This window comes from Capricornis sumatraensis, chromosome 1 (assembly GCF_032405125.1).
Source record: "Capricornis sumatraensis isolate serow.1 chromosome 1, serow.2, whole genome shotgun sequence".
In the NCBI taxonomy this organism is placed as follows: Eukaryota; Metazoa; Chordata; class Mammalia; order Artiodactyla; family Bovidae; genus Capricornis; species Capricornis sumatraensis.
Window position 1 is genome coordinate 210,374,637 of NC_091069.1, and position 7,987 is coordinate 210,382,623.

Below are 7,987 nucleotides of genomic sequence, written 5' to 3' on the forward strand. Positions count from 1 at the left end.
TGATAAAGGAAAAAAATTGCAACTGAGACCAAAGCAGAAATGAGCTTGCCCAGGGAACACAACAGAAGAAACACTGGTATGTCTGGAGTGTAGGAAATGAAGGGGATGTGGGCACAAACCAGTGTCAGTAAAGGCAATGAGGATATGAAATATACTTGAATGAGGGCTGTATACTGGTCTTACGTGGCTTGATATATCTTTGTTTTTTAATGGTAAATGATCAACTTTCTGTGGTTGTTGTTGCTCATTCAGTCAGTTATGTCCTACTCTTTGTGACCCCATGAGCTGTGGCATGCCAAGTTTTCCTGTCCTTGGCCTTCTCCCTCAGTTTGCTCAAACTCATGTTCATTGAGTTAGAGATGCCATTCATCTCTATCGTTCTCTGTCTTTCCCTCCTCCTCTTGCCTTCAATCTTTCCAAGCATCAGGGTCTTTTCTAATGAGTCGGCCCTTCATATCAGGTGGCCAAAGTATTGGATCTTCAGCTTTAGCATCAGTTCTTCTGTGGTTATACACCAATTATTCTCAACTGTAGTGGTTGAGTTTGTTCCTATTAAAATAGTCGCTTTTGGTGTTGGGTGGCATGTGAAGGATTTCTCTGCACCAAGAATATAAAAAGCATTTTTCAGTGACATGCTTACAAAAAGCGTTTTCATTACTAAATTGCTTTAGTTGGCTTTTCATCACAGAGTATAATGTGTTGTGAAATACAACAGTATTAATGCTTGGGACACAGCGTTAAGACTTATAAAAAAGGCAGAAGAGTCATCCCTATACTTTGCAAGGCTGTAGGCACTGTGGTCTGGTAAGTCCCATACATCACAAAGGGATGTAGACATGCCCAGGAAGGCACTTTGTAGCACTAGGCCCTCTGCAACCCATGGCCTGAGTCAGGGCCACACTGGCCCAGGTCTAAGGAGGTACTGTTCTTTGTATAACTTAGAATACTCTGTATTATTCTCAGTATTATTCTCTGTAATACTGATTCAGAATTCCTCTCCACAATTTATTCCCCACTGTGGTCAAAGGATTTGGAGTCATTTATTAAACAAGAAGTTTAAGAACGGTTAATCCCATGGCTCTCGCTCAGGACCTTAAAATAACAAGGCACAGAACTTCTCCTTTGGGAGAGGACTGAAGGTGCCTCTAGGTGCTTTATTTGCCCTAAAAGGTAATTTTAAAACAAGAGAAGAAAATCCTAACCCCACTTTGAAAACTGAGTCATGTTTTCTGATCTGGTTTTACTTTGATTTTTCACTCATAGCTATTGTGTTAGAATTTAGAAGATATGTAGTGTTACTTCATGTATGCGAAACCCCTAATATTTAGAAGAAAGTAGCATCTGTAAACTATAAAATGACATAAAATTTATGGACAAAACCATGTACTCATGTATACCATGGTTTAAAATAATATGTGTACAAAGGATTAGGCAGTTTGAGTGACTGTCCAGGTCAGGTTAAGTATAAATTTGTGAAAGCATGACCTGCATAAGAACATTACAACTCACCAATTTTGAGACTATTAGTCAAAGAAAACATTTGGAAATTGGCTTATCCTGGGGCTACTAAAATGTATTTTCTTTAAGGTTTGAGATTGATTGTGTTTATTCTTTTTAATGTCCCTAGTTCACATCATTCAGTTCAGTTCAGTCACTCAGTCATGTCCGACTCTTTGCGACTCCATGAATCACAGCACGCCAGGCCTCCCTGTCCATCACCAACTCCCGGAGATCACTCAGACTCATGTCCATCGAGTCAGTGATGCTATCCAGCCATCTCATCCTCTGTCGTCCCCTTCTCCTCCTGCCCCCAATCCCTCCCAGCATCAGAGTCTTTTCCAATGAGTCAGCTCTTCACATGAGGTGGCCAACGTACTGGAGTTTCAGCTTTAGCATCATTCCTTCCAAAAAACACCCAGGGCTGATCTCCTTCAGAATGGACTGGTTGGATCTCCTTGTAGTCCAAGTGACTCTCAAGAGTCATATTACATTATTCTCCACAGTGGTTTTCTGGAAATATTGCAAAATATGATATTAATTTGTAAGAAAGCTATTAAACTACTGTAAACTGAAAAAAAAAAAAAGAGTCTTCTCCAACATCACAGTTGAAAAGCATCAATTCTTCGGTGCTCAGCCTTCTTCACAGTCCAACTCTCACTTACCTTAATATTGCTTTATTAATTGCTTAATGGATGAAGGATCAGTTCTCTTGAATTTATAATTTATTATCTATAGCTCAAATTGCCCTAGTCAAATGTTCTTCTACAGTTAATACTAACAAGGCAACAGTATTCAGGTGTGCTAGATTGCCAATCTAAAGTAATTATACATACATGTTGTTCAATACAAAAATAAGTAATGTTAAAGACTGATGTTATTGGATATATCAAATATATAAGGCATTGGTATGTTCTGTTACATAAATTCAGTTTTATGTATTAGGAAAATTGAAATCAAAGAAACTTTCTAAAAATAAATGTTACAAATAGGTGAAACCTATATCAATAAATAAAGAAGATTCTGAATATCTTTTACCTATAAGTTTTGTATTAAGATACATAAACTCAATCATGGTAGGTCAAATATTTTCTTCAATTTTTCAACAGTTTCTGATAGTTTTTCATTTATAAGAATATCTAGTTTTATCTCAGAAAATCTCAGGAGATTCATCATTTTTAATTTTATAATGTTTGCTTACCCGAAGTAATAAATACTCTCTAACATAAAAGTGTTTAGAAGTTGTTGATTTCCAAGTTCTTTATTTACATACATATGTACTACCTAAAATCCAAATGTGAACAGGAATATCATGTCAAACTTTTATTTACAACATAAAATCCTGTGATAAAACTGATAGAAATGATTGATATATAAGTGAATCCTAACAGTAACCATTTTGGATTCAGTTTGAAATATAACTACATCTGAGTCATAATAAACAAAATAGCAATCATATTCCTTGAGATGGCTTGAACAAACATTACTGAAGGTCAAGGATTTAATGGTAATCTTGTAAAATCCCCCCCAAATTTTCTTACTAATTCAAATTTCATGGAATAGGCTTTCATGTGTTCTTATATTGCAGAAAGAAAGTTACCACAGGAATTTAGTGTTCAGGAATTTCGACACTTTTAGACTACCTATTAACAGAAATTAATAAAAGGTGACACCAAAATGAAATGTTTCTTCCTTTCCACCCCAAATACAAATTTACATTTGAGTAGACATACTACTTGGAGAAGGCAATGGCACCCCACTCCAATACTCTTGCCTGGAAAATCTCGTGGATGGAGGAGCCAGGAAGGCTGCTGTCCATGAGGTTGCTGAGGGTTGGATATGACTGAGCAACTTCACTTTCACTTTTCACTTTCCTGCATTGGAGAAGGAAATGGCAACCCACTCCAGTGTTCTTGCTGGAGAATCCCAAAGACGGGGGAGCCTGGTGGGCTGCCGTCTATGGGGTCGCACAGGGTTGGACACGACTGGAGTGACTTAGCAGCAGACACCCTACTACCCACAAATGCAGAAGCATGCCTATACTTTCAGTTAATGGCATTCCTTTTAACTTCTTTGTAAATTTGAAGCAATCAGAAGAGACCATTCACAGATTTCAAATCCTTATTTCCTTAACTTTCAGCATCAAAGATACATCTCTCCTTCCTTCCTATTATCAAAGATGAACTCTCCGTGAATCTTCATAAGTTCCAATCACTCTGTGGCACTAAATCCACCCCATTTCAGTATCCTACCTAAAGATATTGCCTCCCACAACATTCCCCTCTCTCTTCTACATCAAAATTTCACTTTTTACTGGATCATTCTTGTTACAATTCAAACATTCCTTAATTTCTTCCATTAAAAATAAAGAAAACCTCTTTATCACATTTATCTTAATGAGCTATCACTTTAGTTTGCAATAACATTCCTCAAAAGAGTTGCAGATATTTGCTATCTCAGGCTCCTTTTTACCCATGCTCTCTTAAGTCCATTCTCCTCTGGCTTTCATTCCCAGTACTCTAGCCAAATTGCTTTTTACAAAAGCCACTGTTCTCCATACTGTTGAATCCAATGGTCAGTTTCCAAACCTCATTTTATTTGAGCTACCAACAACATTTGGTGTATGTGATCATCCCCTATACTAATTCATTTCTTTGCTTGGTTTCCAAGATACCACACTTACTTTTCTTTGCACCTTACTTGCTGCTCTTTCTTATACCCTTTTACTGGGTATAATTGCACCATAATCACTTGGTCATAATCATGATAACCTCTTTCCTAAACTAGTACTATGAGTCCCTTATTGCAACATTTGCATCTATTATTGCCTCTCACACTCCTCATCTACATTCTTTTTTTAAAATATTTTATTAATGTGTATATTTATTTATGTATTTTTCACTGTGCTGGATCTTCATTCCTGCATGTAGGCCTTCTTTAGTTGTGGCAAGTGGGAGCCACTCTCTAGTTGAGGTACTTATGGTGCCCTCTCTTGTTGCAGAGCTCAAGCTCTAGAGTGCAAGCTCAGTAGCCGTGGCACCCAGGCTCAGTTACTCAGAGGCATGAGGGATCTCAGTTCCCTGATCAGCGGCTAAACCTGTGCACTCTCCATTGTAAGGTGGTTTCTTAACCACTGGACCACCAGGGAAGTCCCTATCTCCATATTTTTGTCAACACAGCTGCCAGGATGCTCCTTTAAAAATGTTAATCAGATCAGTAAATTCCTAGTTAAAATCCTGCAATGGCATCATACATTTAAGAGTTAAAATCTTAAGTTCCGTAAGATGGCCTAGTAGACCCTACTTGATCCAGCCTTCCATTATTTTCTTTCTATTCCTCTTTCCCATAAGCACTTTGCTGCACTGACCTTCTTGACATTCCTTGAACACAAGATTCTCTCCTGCCTTAGGGTCTTCACACTGCCATATATGCCAGAAAATTTGGACAGATATTTCTATGGACAACTCTATCACCTTCTTCATGATTTGCTCTAATATTGCTTTTGAAAAAATCAACCTCATCTCAACTCTCATCTCAAATCTTGCATACCCAATTTCCCTTACCATTATTGACATTTCTCCCATCCATTTGAAAATTACCTTGTTGACATACTATGGGCTTCCCCTTGTGGCTCAGCTGGTAAAAAATCCGCCTGCAATGTGGGAGACTTGGATTCAATCCCTGGGTTGGGATGATCCCCTGGAGAAGGGAAAGGCTACCCACTCCAGTATTCTGACCTGGAAAATTCGATGGACTGCATAGTCCATGGAGTCGCAAAGAGCTGGACACAACTGAGCAACTTTCACTTTCACTTTTGTGACATACTATATGAAATTGTCCCTTATTAAACTACTAAATTTTAAGTCTGGATTCCCTGGTGACTCAGATGGTAAAGACTCTGCCTACAATGCCGGAGACCTAGGTTTGATCTCTGGGTTGGGAAGATTCCCCTGGAGAAGGAAACAGCAACCCACTCTAGTATGCTTGCCTGGAAAACCCCATGGATGGAGGAGCCTGGCGGGCTACAGTCCATGGGGTAACGAAGAGTCGGACATAACTGAGCAACTTCACTTTCACTTTCTTTTTCAAGTGCAGGGCTTTTATCTTTATTTTTTAGTTCAAAAGAAATCCCAAGTGTTTGGGGGTATAGTGGTTGCTCAAAAAATAATGAATAAATGGACAAAAAGTAAATCTCATCTAGTAACATCATGTATGTTACACTCCTATGAATCTAATTGCATTATTTAGCATTTCTTGAATTGTTGTGTGTGTGTGTATTTATAATCTGCCTCATGATCATTATTAGTGTACCTTATGATGCTGTTTTTCCTATACTGTGTGAAACCATGCTCAACAGGAAAACCCAGAGATGACTGTTTTTACCAGATAGCTGCATTATATACAAACAAACACATTCTGTGATGTATTTGTGGTTCATCTTTTGGGGTTATTGATGTTGTTTCTCATGCATTTGGGATACACACACACACACACACACATACACACACACACACACACATATATATATATATATATATATATGTGCATGCATGCTATGTCACTTCAATTGTGTCTGACTCTTCGCAACTCTATGGACTGTAGTATGCCAGACTCTTTTGTCCATGGTATGCATCAGGAAAGAATACTGCAGTGGGTTCCCATGCCCTCCTCCAAGGGATATTCATATATATATATTTAGGCTTCCCAGGTGGCGGTAGTGATGAACAACTCGCCTGCCAATGCAGAAGACATAAGAGATGCGGGTCGGGAAGATCCCCGGAAGAGGGCATGGCAACCCATTCCCTTATTCTTGCCTGAAGTATCCCATGGACAGAGGAGCCTGGTGGGCCAAAGTCCATGGGGTCACAAAAAGTCAAGCATGACTGAAGCAGCTTAGCAGGCATGCATATATATATGGTCTGTGTGTATTTTGACTCATGCCTTTTTAATTTGAGAGGCTTTTTGTTCTTTGTCCTATTCTATACTCAAATTTTCTACAGATTTTTCGTGTCTTTCTTTGATCATACGCATAGTGGTCAAGTGTACGCTCTAGAATTAGGGTACTGGCTAAAATCCCAGATCTTTCCTTTACTGTTTACTCTTGGAAGCTGTTCAGTATCTCTGCACCTAGTTTTTATATCTGATAATTAAAGATGATAACTGCACATCTCATTGGATTTTTGTTGGGATTAAATAAGAACTCTTCTAGTGGGGTCTGGCACATAATAAATGCTAACATTTTATGTCTCTAATATTTCTGCCAGAGTTTTAACTTCTTGTTTCTTTTTAACTTCTTATCATAAAACTTATTTTTTCCTCCTCTAAAAACACTTGCACAAAGAAATTTTCTAAAAACTTTAGTCTTCAGTTTTTAAATGGTAGAATTCAATTTCTGCTTGATCATTTAAAGAAATGTCACCTATGCTTTTGTCATGTTATGAGTCACTGACCAAATCTCTCACTCTCACTCTCGTTCTCACTCTGTCCAAAACCGAGTCACTCTGTGTTTATCAGGGGTGTTTTTTTTCTTTGTTGCCCATGTATTATTTTATCAAAATAATTATTTTTTTCAGGAACTGTGGCCACAGGCCAGAAATTTTACTTTTAGGTGGAGCCCTCACCATTTTAAGTTTTACAACAGACACAAGTCTCTCAATGCTAAACATGGGCACCTTGACCACTCCCGTGGAATATCCCTCTGCGCCCTACGAAGTTGGGGCTAAAGGCATTATTGTTTAATTATATCATAAGATTACATATTGTTTAATTGTATCATAAGATTACATTTGTTAGTATAAAGACACATCTCTGCACTGATTTGGGGATTTCTTCAATCCTCTTTTAAGATTAAGATGATATCAACTCCCATAATTCTATGAACTCCCACATCCAAAGTGCAATATTATCAACACGTGCAAAGTTGATAAGTGTTCATTGCCTTACTAATGGACTAAATATGTTCTCTATAATGAACCAAAATGTTGGAGAATCTTCCTACATTTAGAAATAATATTTACTACTATTCTTATGCTTAATTCTGTGAGTATGATACGAATAGCTTTGCAGTTTAAAATAATGCTATGCTGAAGCCAGTTTATGTGCTTTCAAATTTCTTATCTAGATTCTGATATACAAAGTTTAAATATATTCCTCATAAAGCAAATATCTTTTCCACTTTATTGCATATGTTATCCATCACAGTTCTTGATTGCAAATGACACTGGTTCAAGCAGATTTAAGTGCAAAAGCAGTTTTAGTACAGAATCACTAAGAGTAATGCAGAAAAAACTGGAGAATCTGTCCTGGAAAATAGAAAGGAACAAAGAAGGCTTTAAGTCACAGCAAAAGTCAAAACAAAACTTCAGAACCCTTTAGGTAAGGACATCATTTCCACTGTTTTCAAACACTTGTATTTCTGACTTCACTGTAAATAGGGTCAGCACTGGACAATGGGAGCCCTACAGGTTCTATGGAAATTACTACTTCTGGA